The following is an 8,173-nucleotide window of genomic DNA, read 5'->3' as shown; positions in this document are numbered from 1 at the left end:
TATGTGCTTGCCATGTTCCATGTTAGCCTCATAGTCTTCATAGAGATACATCCATGCATTAATTTATTTTTTTGTCTATTCCAAATCATTTTACAAACTGTCTGAGATCAGTTTTTTGAAACATAAAACTGGTCATATTAGTTCTACGTACAAAATTGCAGTGGCTTACCATTAAGGGTGTAGGACCAGACATTAAACTTTATCGCTGAGATATAATTACAAAAATTATCCAATTAAGCCTAGATAATCCTAACACCTTTAATTTTACTTGTGGTTATCTATCACATCTATCACTCTACCTATCTTGATACGAGCTGATAATAAATATTTTTCATATTTGCTTACCTTCAGAGAAATCAGGAAGGGAATATTAAAAAATAAACATTTGCCAGTAAATAAATAAAAACAAAACCTGAGAGTCAGATGATTACAAAATAATAAACTATTATTTTCGAGTGCCAATGAAGTCTCAAAGTTAGTAATGATAAAATACAAAAATAGCCTGTTTTCATGCAATTATCTTCTAATGGAGGGAAACCAAATATTAAAACAACAACAAAAAGCAGGTAACACCAAGGCCAGGTAGTAATAAATGCAATGATTGGACAGAATGCAAGAGTGTGGCTATATGACTGCTAAACTACTTTCACCAGGAAAGGTATTTTTGCAGAAGCTAGCTCTAAACTAAGATGAGAATTATAAGGAGTCAGAAATTTAGAGGTTTGAGAAAAGATTATAACAGGCAGCCAGAAGAGCTAGTGGAAGCACCTTTGAGTAAAAGAATCATAGCCTATTCAAGATAAACAAAGAACTTACCCATTTTTTAACTCTGGTAAGATGCTATATGTCTTTGTGCCTTAGTTTCATCATCTCTATAATGGGCATAATAATGTTGCCTCTCTGATAAGACTGTTTGAATACTTTACAAAACATGAAAATAAGTTAATATTTGTCACATATTTAAAGCAGAGCAAGGTATATATTAAGATATAAATAAGTGCTTGTTGGTAAAAATCTTGACTAGATTAATAGTTATAAAGGGATGATAGAAAAATAGAAATAGATAAAAAAATTGGCATTAATTTTCTACTGCTGCTGCAGCAAATTACCAATGATTTTGTGGCTTAAAATCATACAAATTTATTGTCATACAGTTCTGGAGGTCAAAAACCTGAAATGGATCTTACAGAGTGAAAATCCATGTGTTGGCAAAACTAAAATCTCTCTGGATGCTCTAGGGAAGAATCTGATCCTTGCCATTTCCAGCCTCTAAAGGTTACTCATATTTCATTGCTTGTGCCATTTCATTGCTTGTGGCTGAATTACTCTGACTTTTGTTTGTAGTCTCATATCCTTCTCTGACTGTGACTCTCCTGCCCGCCTACTATCATGACGATTATGATTACTTTGGGTGATCTAGACAATCCAGTATAATCTCCCCATCTCGTGAACTTTAATTAATATATGCCAAGTCACTGTGGGTGGTGAACATTATTCTTTCTACCACAGAGTTTGTATTACATGTACATATACAAATATATATAGGTGTGTATACACACACATGCACACAAATCTGTACACACACACAGATTTGATAACAGAAAAATATTTAACATGGGAAATTAAACATTAGCAATTAAAGGATGGAAAAAGTAATTTATGTGTTAGCTAAAAACAACCAAGAGAAGAAATCCTGTCAGTGGTTTTAGTTTTGGTCATTTTATGATTAAAATGCATACTAAATGTGTAAGTTAATGTAGATAACTAGTGAAAATATTTGAGTTTGGAACTCAGAGGTAATGGTCTAAGCCTGAAATCTAAACCTGATTGTTATCAGTATATGGACAGTATTTGAAAGACTTTTGTCTGAACAATATCACCAAGTGCGTGAGTAAGGATAGACAAATATGGGCAAAGATCCCAAGAATAAGACCCTGGACATCTCAACTTTTTGAGTTCAGTGACCAGTCACTGTAACTGAGAAGGAGACGTCAGAATAAATCCAGTAAAGTATGGTATCTTGGAAGTCAATGAAAAATAAATGTACATCAAATAAAAGGAAGTGGCTGACTATACCAAATTGTTCAGATTGACCAAATTAGATAAGTACAAATTTACCATTGCATTTGTTTGGAGGTTTTTTTTTTTTTTTGCTTATAAAGAGCTCTTTTGCAAAATGATAGGATTCAGAAAGTAGACAAGAGAAGATTTGACTTGCGTGAGCATGGATCACCTTGGAAAATGTTTGCTATTCAGGGAAACAGAAACAGGCCATATGGGATAAAAAGATATTTGTGTTTTACAAAAGAAAAGAGCTTTGAGAATACTGTACCTTTGCTGATAGAAATGATTTAGTAGATACTGAAATTTTGATTATGGCAGTTAGGGGATAACTGCAAGAACTACCACCCTAAATAAACATGGGGAAAGGGGGTCTAGTGTCCAAGCAAACAGGTTGACAAATACCAGGCATGATATTTCATCATAGTAGCAGGAATGGGGCAGAATTTGTGGACATGGATGCAAGTAGGTGAGGTGAATTGCTCTTTGAGATTTCATTTTCATTACATGTATACTTTTTACAGTAGAAAGCAAGGTTGCCAGTTGAGTGTCAAAATCAGAAAAGAGATAGTAAAAAATTCAAGAAGAAAATTAAAAAGTAGAATAGTTTGCCTATTCAAAGTTCATCATTATGATTTTAAAATAAGACCAATTAATGTGATTATGGATTATTCTCCAACCACTATCAGCTAGTGTGTGGGTTCAGGCACAAAATAGGTAGAAGACGATATGAATAGGATTCTAGTTTTGCCAGGTAATATTCACAGAACAAGTTAAGAACAAGAGTGTTTCATTCATTGTCATGAACCAAGGCGTCTTTAGTTTTATAAGAAGGAAGGGAGGACAAAGGATGGGAGAGAGTAACAATGTGGTAGGTTCAGAGTATTATACATCTCAATGTGGCTTACATAATATAGGAATTGATGTATGAAAAGTGTGAAGATGGTTACAAAATGTAGGCATAGGAGGAATTATGTACACTGATGATGAAATCAAATTGTATTTATATAGAGAAGGGAAGAAGAATGATCTGGAAGCAACTTTGAGGAGAGAGGAGGATTTTAAACCCCAATGCAGGCCTGGTGGTATGAAGGATACAGAAAAGGCAAACAAAGCTATGACATGGGAATGTTATATAAGCATTGTCTTCAGAGAATTGATAGATTTTAATATAATAACCATCAATGTTAATCTTTAAGAGGATGATACGGTAGTTAGTACTTTCAAATAAGATCTCTTAACCCCATTAATTTTGTGCCACTCATGAAAATAATGTCACAAGCAATAAACTTAAGGCAGCCTAGCATACTGGCAAGACTTTGGGCTCTGGAGGAAGAGCAGGTTGAATATGATTTTCATTATTTTATATGACAAATGCATGACCTTGGAGAAGTTGCTTAATGTTATTATGATATTATGCTTTAGATAATGAGGCTTTAGAGCCTGAAGTTTTAAAGGTGCATCTATATATCTCCTCAAAGTTCTTTTTATCATTCCTTAGTCACCTTGATACTTGGGAGGCATAAGGGGAAGATTTCCTTATTTGGGAGATTGAAATGGGGGACCAAAGTGTCTCATGAAAATAACTTTCAAATATTCAGGCAATTACATATCCTAACAATGGCAGTGAGATCAGGCTTCTCTGAGAATACCCTTTTAGAAAGACAGAACTGAATATTTTGAGAACACAAAGACTCCACGTCCCCTGGTGAGATTATTTCAGCACACTTTACACATTTGATACGAAAATCCTCATAGCAAGGGTTCTGTGAGATGACTCACAGCAATGGCTTCAAATCTATTCTTCTGGACATCTTAGGGGTCAAAGGCAAGTGCTGAATTGTTCACATCAACAACATAGCAAGTATGGAGAAATAACAAAGCCATTAATTAAGAGAACATTCTTACTTTGGCCAAGAAAAAAATTAAACTTGGTGGCCTTAGAGGTACTGAGACGTAATTCCAATTTTCTGCATATGTTGTTATGTTTATTTACTTTTTCCTTTTCTGTGGATTTATTCCCTGCTACTCTTTAATAGACACACTCTGAGTGTGTCTACTATTGTAATGTATCTCAAGTTGTTTGAAGACAGAGCAAAAAATGAATAGATATATTCCACTCTTCCTAATAAGAAAAATACAGTATTACAACCACAAACACAATACAATTAAAAGAGTGCTAGAAATATTTTTGTTTGTTTTTATTCAATGTAGAATATAGTCACTCAAAATATTAATACCTATTGTGCCTGTAAAAGTATGTCTGAGTCCATAAGCCAAAAAGAAATGTCTTCTTTAAGGCATTTAAGGCATGTAACTCTGAATTTTGGTAAACAATTACAATTTCCTCTGGAGTTAAATAATTGGAGTTCTATTCTTTCACCTAGGTTTAATGTTCCTATCCACTTAATTACCTAAGCCAAAAATTGTCTGCTGTTCTATTCTGAAAATAAATTTGACAAGGGTAAAATTAATGCAAACCCATAGCAATTTTTCATCTTAAAAGCTGTTACTTTTCTCCAACACCACAATAACTGCTTCATTTTAAGCTTACACTTGGATCATTAAAAATGCCTCAGAAGTGGATTTTTTTGCCACCTTGTCCCCTGACTTCTGATGACTACACTGTTCATAGAGTGTTATAAAACATAAATCAATTCTCTGTTTAGAACATGCTGGTTGTTTTTGAGCTAAGTTATGCAAGATACTGCAGGTTTTGGTTTTTACCATAGTTTGCATTTTATATTTTATAATGTCTATGTTTTTCCAATATATATCACAGCCACACATATTGTATTTCTGGAATTCCCTTCCCCTTTTATCCTCATTTTTCTAAAACACACATTATTGGTCAAATTAACTCTTCCAACTTCAGCCTGGCATCATTTTCAGCTGGAAGCTTTCTTTCTTTGAGTAAATAAATTAGATGTATATTCTCTATTACCATATCTTAAACACAGCAAAATAAACTTAGCAGTTTATCTCCACCACAAATTCTCAAGTAAATCTAGCTCAATACTTAGAGAAAGCTTTCAGGCAGAAAGAAGACAGATAAAGTAGGAAAAAAATAAAAATAAACACAGTGAATTCAGGACCTGAACCTTAAGGCTGCATTGTGAATAGGGTCAGAGCACGGATCTAATCTTTTACATAGGATATGGTGATTTTTCATATTTTTAAATAATGACTTTTTGTATAAAAGTGATGTTAGCCATAGACTTACAATAACTTTCAGCAACTGCAACATTTATTTGGTGAGTTTTGCCATTTTATATCAATAGTCATCTTACGTGCTAAAATGCTATTTAAATATATAATAGCCTGAGTGTGGTGGCTTATGTCTGTAATCCCAGCACTTTGGGTAGCAGTATGGGAGAATCGCTTCAGGCGAAGTTTGAGACCAGCCTGGCCAAGAGAACAAGACCTCATCTCTATGAAAAAAAAAAAAAAGCCAATCATGGTGGCACATGCCTGTGGTCACAGCTACTTAAGAAACTGATGTGGGAGGGCTGTAGTGAATCATTATTGCACCACTGCACCCCAGATTGGGTGACAGAGCAAGGTCCTGTCTCTAACATTACATATATATGTATATATATGTGTGTGTACAGTTTTGGTAATTTTAAACATATATGGTTGTATACATGGTTTATGGTTATTTTATGCACATTTGGTTATATATATGGTTATATTTCACAGAAAAAATATTTCTCTGTGAAAATATGAAAATATCCCTCCAATATTAAATAAAGTTTTCCAATTTTAGCAAAATTTAGTTTCTTTTCAATTTGTACTATTCTTTTAATGTAAAAGTGAATAAAATATATTTTTAAAATAGGTTTTCTTTAAGTAATAGAAACTATTTGATATGTGACTAAAATTAAGGAATTCACTTGTTACTTATTGCTAATTTTAAAATTACTGATTGGATACTCTTTTTCTGAAAAGTGAGTATCTAATCATAATATTTTAATACTCTTGTCTGATTTATTTTTTCTTCATAGACTTGCTAATAATTTGTATTATATACATCAGCTTTTTAGGTGGGGCACGGTGGCTCATGCCTGTAACCCCAGCACTTTGGGAGGCTGGGACGGGCGGATCATGAGATCAGGTGATAGAGACCAGCCTGGACAACATAGTGAAAACCCATCTCAACTAAAATATGAAAAAAAAAAAAAATAACCGGGCATGGTAGTGCATGCCTGTAGTCCCAGCTACTCCGGAGCCTGAGGCAAGAGAATCGCTTTAACCCGGGAGGCTGAGGTTGCAGTAAGCCAAGATCGCACCACAGCAATCTAGCCTTGGCGACAGAGCAAGATTCCATCCCAACAACAACAACAAAAATCAGCTTTTTAATAGTCTCATTTTACATAACTCCAAAATGAAGAGTCAACATTTTCAAGTGATCAGGAGGTACTTTTGTTTTTAGCATGTCTATTGAACTAGAATAAGCAAAAATAGATTTGTTCTTTTTTTCTTTTACCTGATCTCCTCCTACCCTGGGGAAACTGGAAAGAATAACTAGAGTACTTTTTTCTAATAATGAAACAGCAATGAACATTCATGTAGTGTAACTTAGGCAGCTTTTCAAATCAATTATTGTTGCATTCCTATGCCCTAAGCCTCAAAAGACTAATGATACTGAACAGAAAATGTTGGCAGATATATACACACACACGCACATACATGAACACACAACACACACACACACACACACACGCCTGGTAGATGGAAATCAATGGATTCAAACCATAATTTTGTAGCTATTCCTTCATTAATGAATCCATTTCAAAAATACGTATTATACATGTAATATGTCTGACAAATGAATAATTATAGAGAGACAAAATCTCTGCCTCTAAATTACATTCTGGTACAGATGGTATTTATTAACCACATATTTATGTGTGTAAATATATTTCAAGACTGTATTAAGCACTATGTAGTTAAAGAATAAAGTGCCATGAATGCAAATAAAGGAACTTGACCTAGCCAAGGCAATCAGGGAAAGTTTCCCTGAGGGAATCATATGAGGTTAAGGCCTAAAAGGAAGACGACAAAAAATAACAGACGAGTAGAGGCATACTAAGTAGATGAAAAAATACAGTGTCTGGAGACTAAAGGAAAGGCCAGTTTGGTCATGACATTCTTATGCCACGTTGATTATCTTTTTTTTTTTTTTTTTTCTGGGAGCAATAGGACAATATGATCTGATACTTATTCACTGTTGGCTGCCCATGGTCTGTTTTCCATAATTCTGGCAACTGCCACAGTTTTCATTTATGAATCCCCATTATTAATCCACAAGGCTCAATGAGCTCAATTCCCTTGACCTAAGGGTACGTGATATTATGCAAAGCCCCTACTCATCTGCTATTTTTTTGTCATCTTCCCTTTTAGGCCTTGACTTAATATCATTCCCTCAGGGAAACTTTCCCTGATTGCCTTGACTAGGTCACGTCCCTTGATTTGCATTCATGGCACTCTAGTCCTTTCCTACATAGAGCTTAATGCAAACTTTAAATATATTTATGCACATAAATATTTGGTTAATAAATACCATCTGCACCAGAATGTAATTTAGTTAGAGGCAGAGGTTTTGTTTCTCTATAATTATTCCTGGGCTTTTATATCCTGGACTTTAAAATATATTGGTTAAGGTAGATTTTGACCCTGTGCCACTGTGTGGATAGTTATTATTTAATAATTGTGGAACAATAGATACAGTATACATGGAATAGATTTTGAATTGAGTTTTAACTGTGTTGTAAGTGGACTTGCTACGATAGATAAAACTTAATATATAACACATACATTTTGAAGTTACTGTACTATAAAAGAAATAAAGTCAGAGAACAGAATGAGAAAAACAAATCTAAGATTCAGGAACCACAACATTTAAGGACAATAGAGGGACATTACAACAAAAAAGATTGAGAAAAAATTGTATCACTGCTTGCAGGTTGCTAAGTTTGGTGGAAGGAAGTTGGAAAACCCTCTTCTGATGTTTCTATTTCCTTCTTAAAGGAGGAATCAAGGACATCTGCTGAAAGTGAAAAGGTTTAGGTATTTGAAGAGAATGGAGAAATTGGAAATCATCTATAGAAAT

Source organism: Rhinopithecus bieti, unplaced genomic scaffold (genome assembly GCF_001698545.2).
Source record: "Rhinopithecus bieti isolate Rb0 unplaced genomic scaffold, ASM169854v2 scaffold_20982, whole genome shotgun sequence".
Lineage (NCBI taxonomy): Eukaryota > Metazoa > Chordata > Mammalia > Primates > Cercopithecidae > Rhinopithecus > Rhinopithecus bieti.
Note: the sequence above shows the minus strand (reverse complement) of the source record.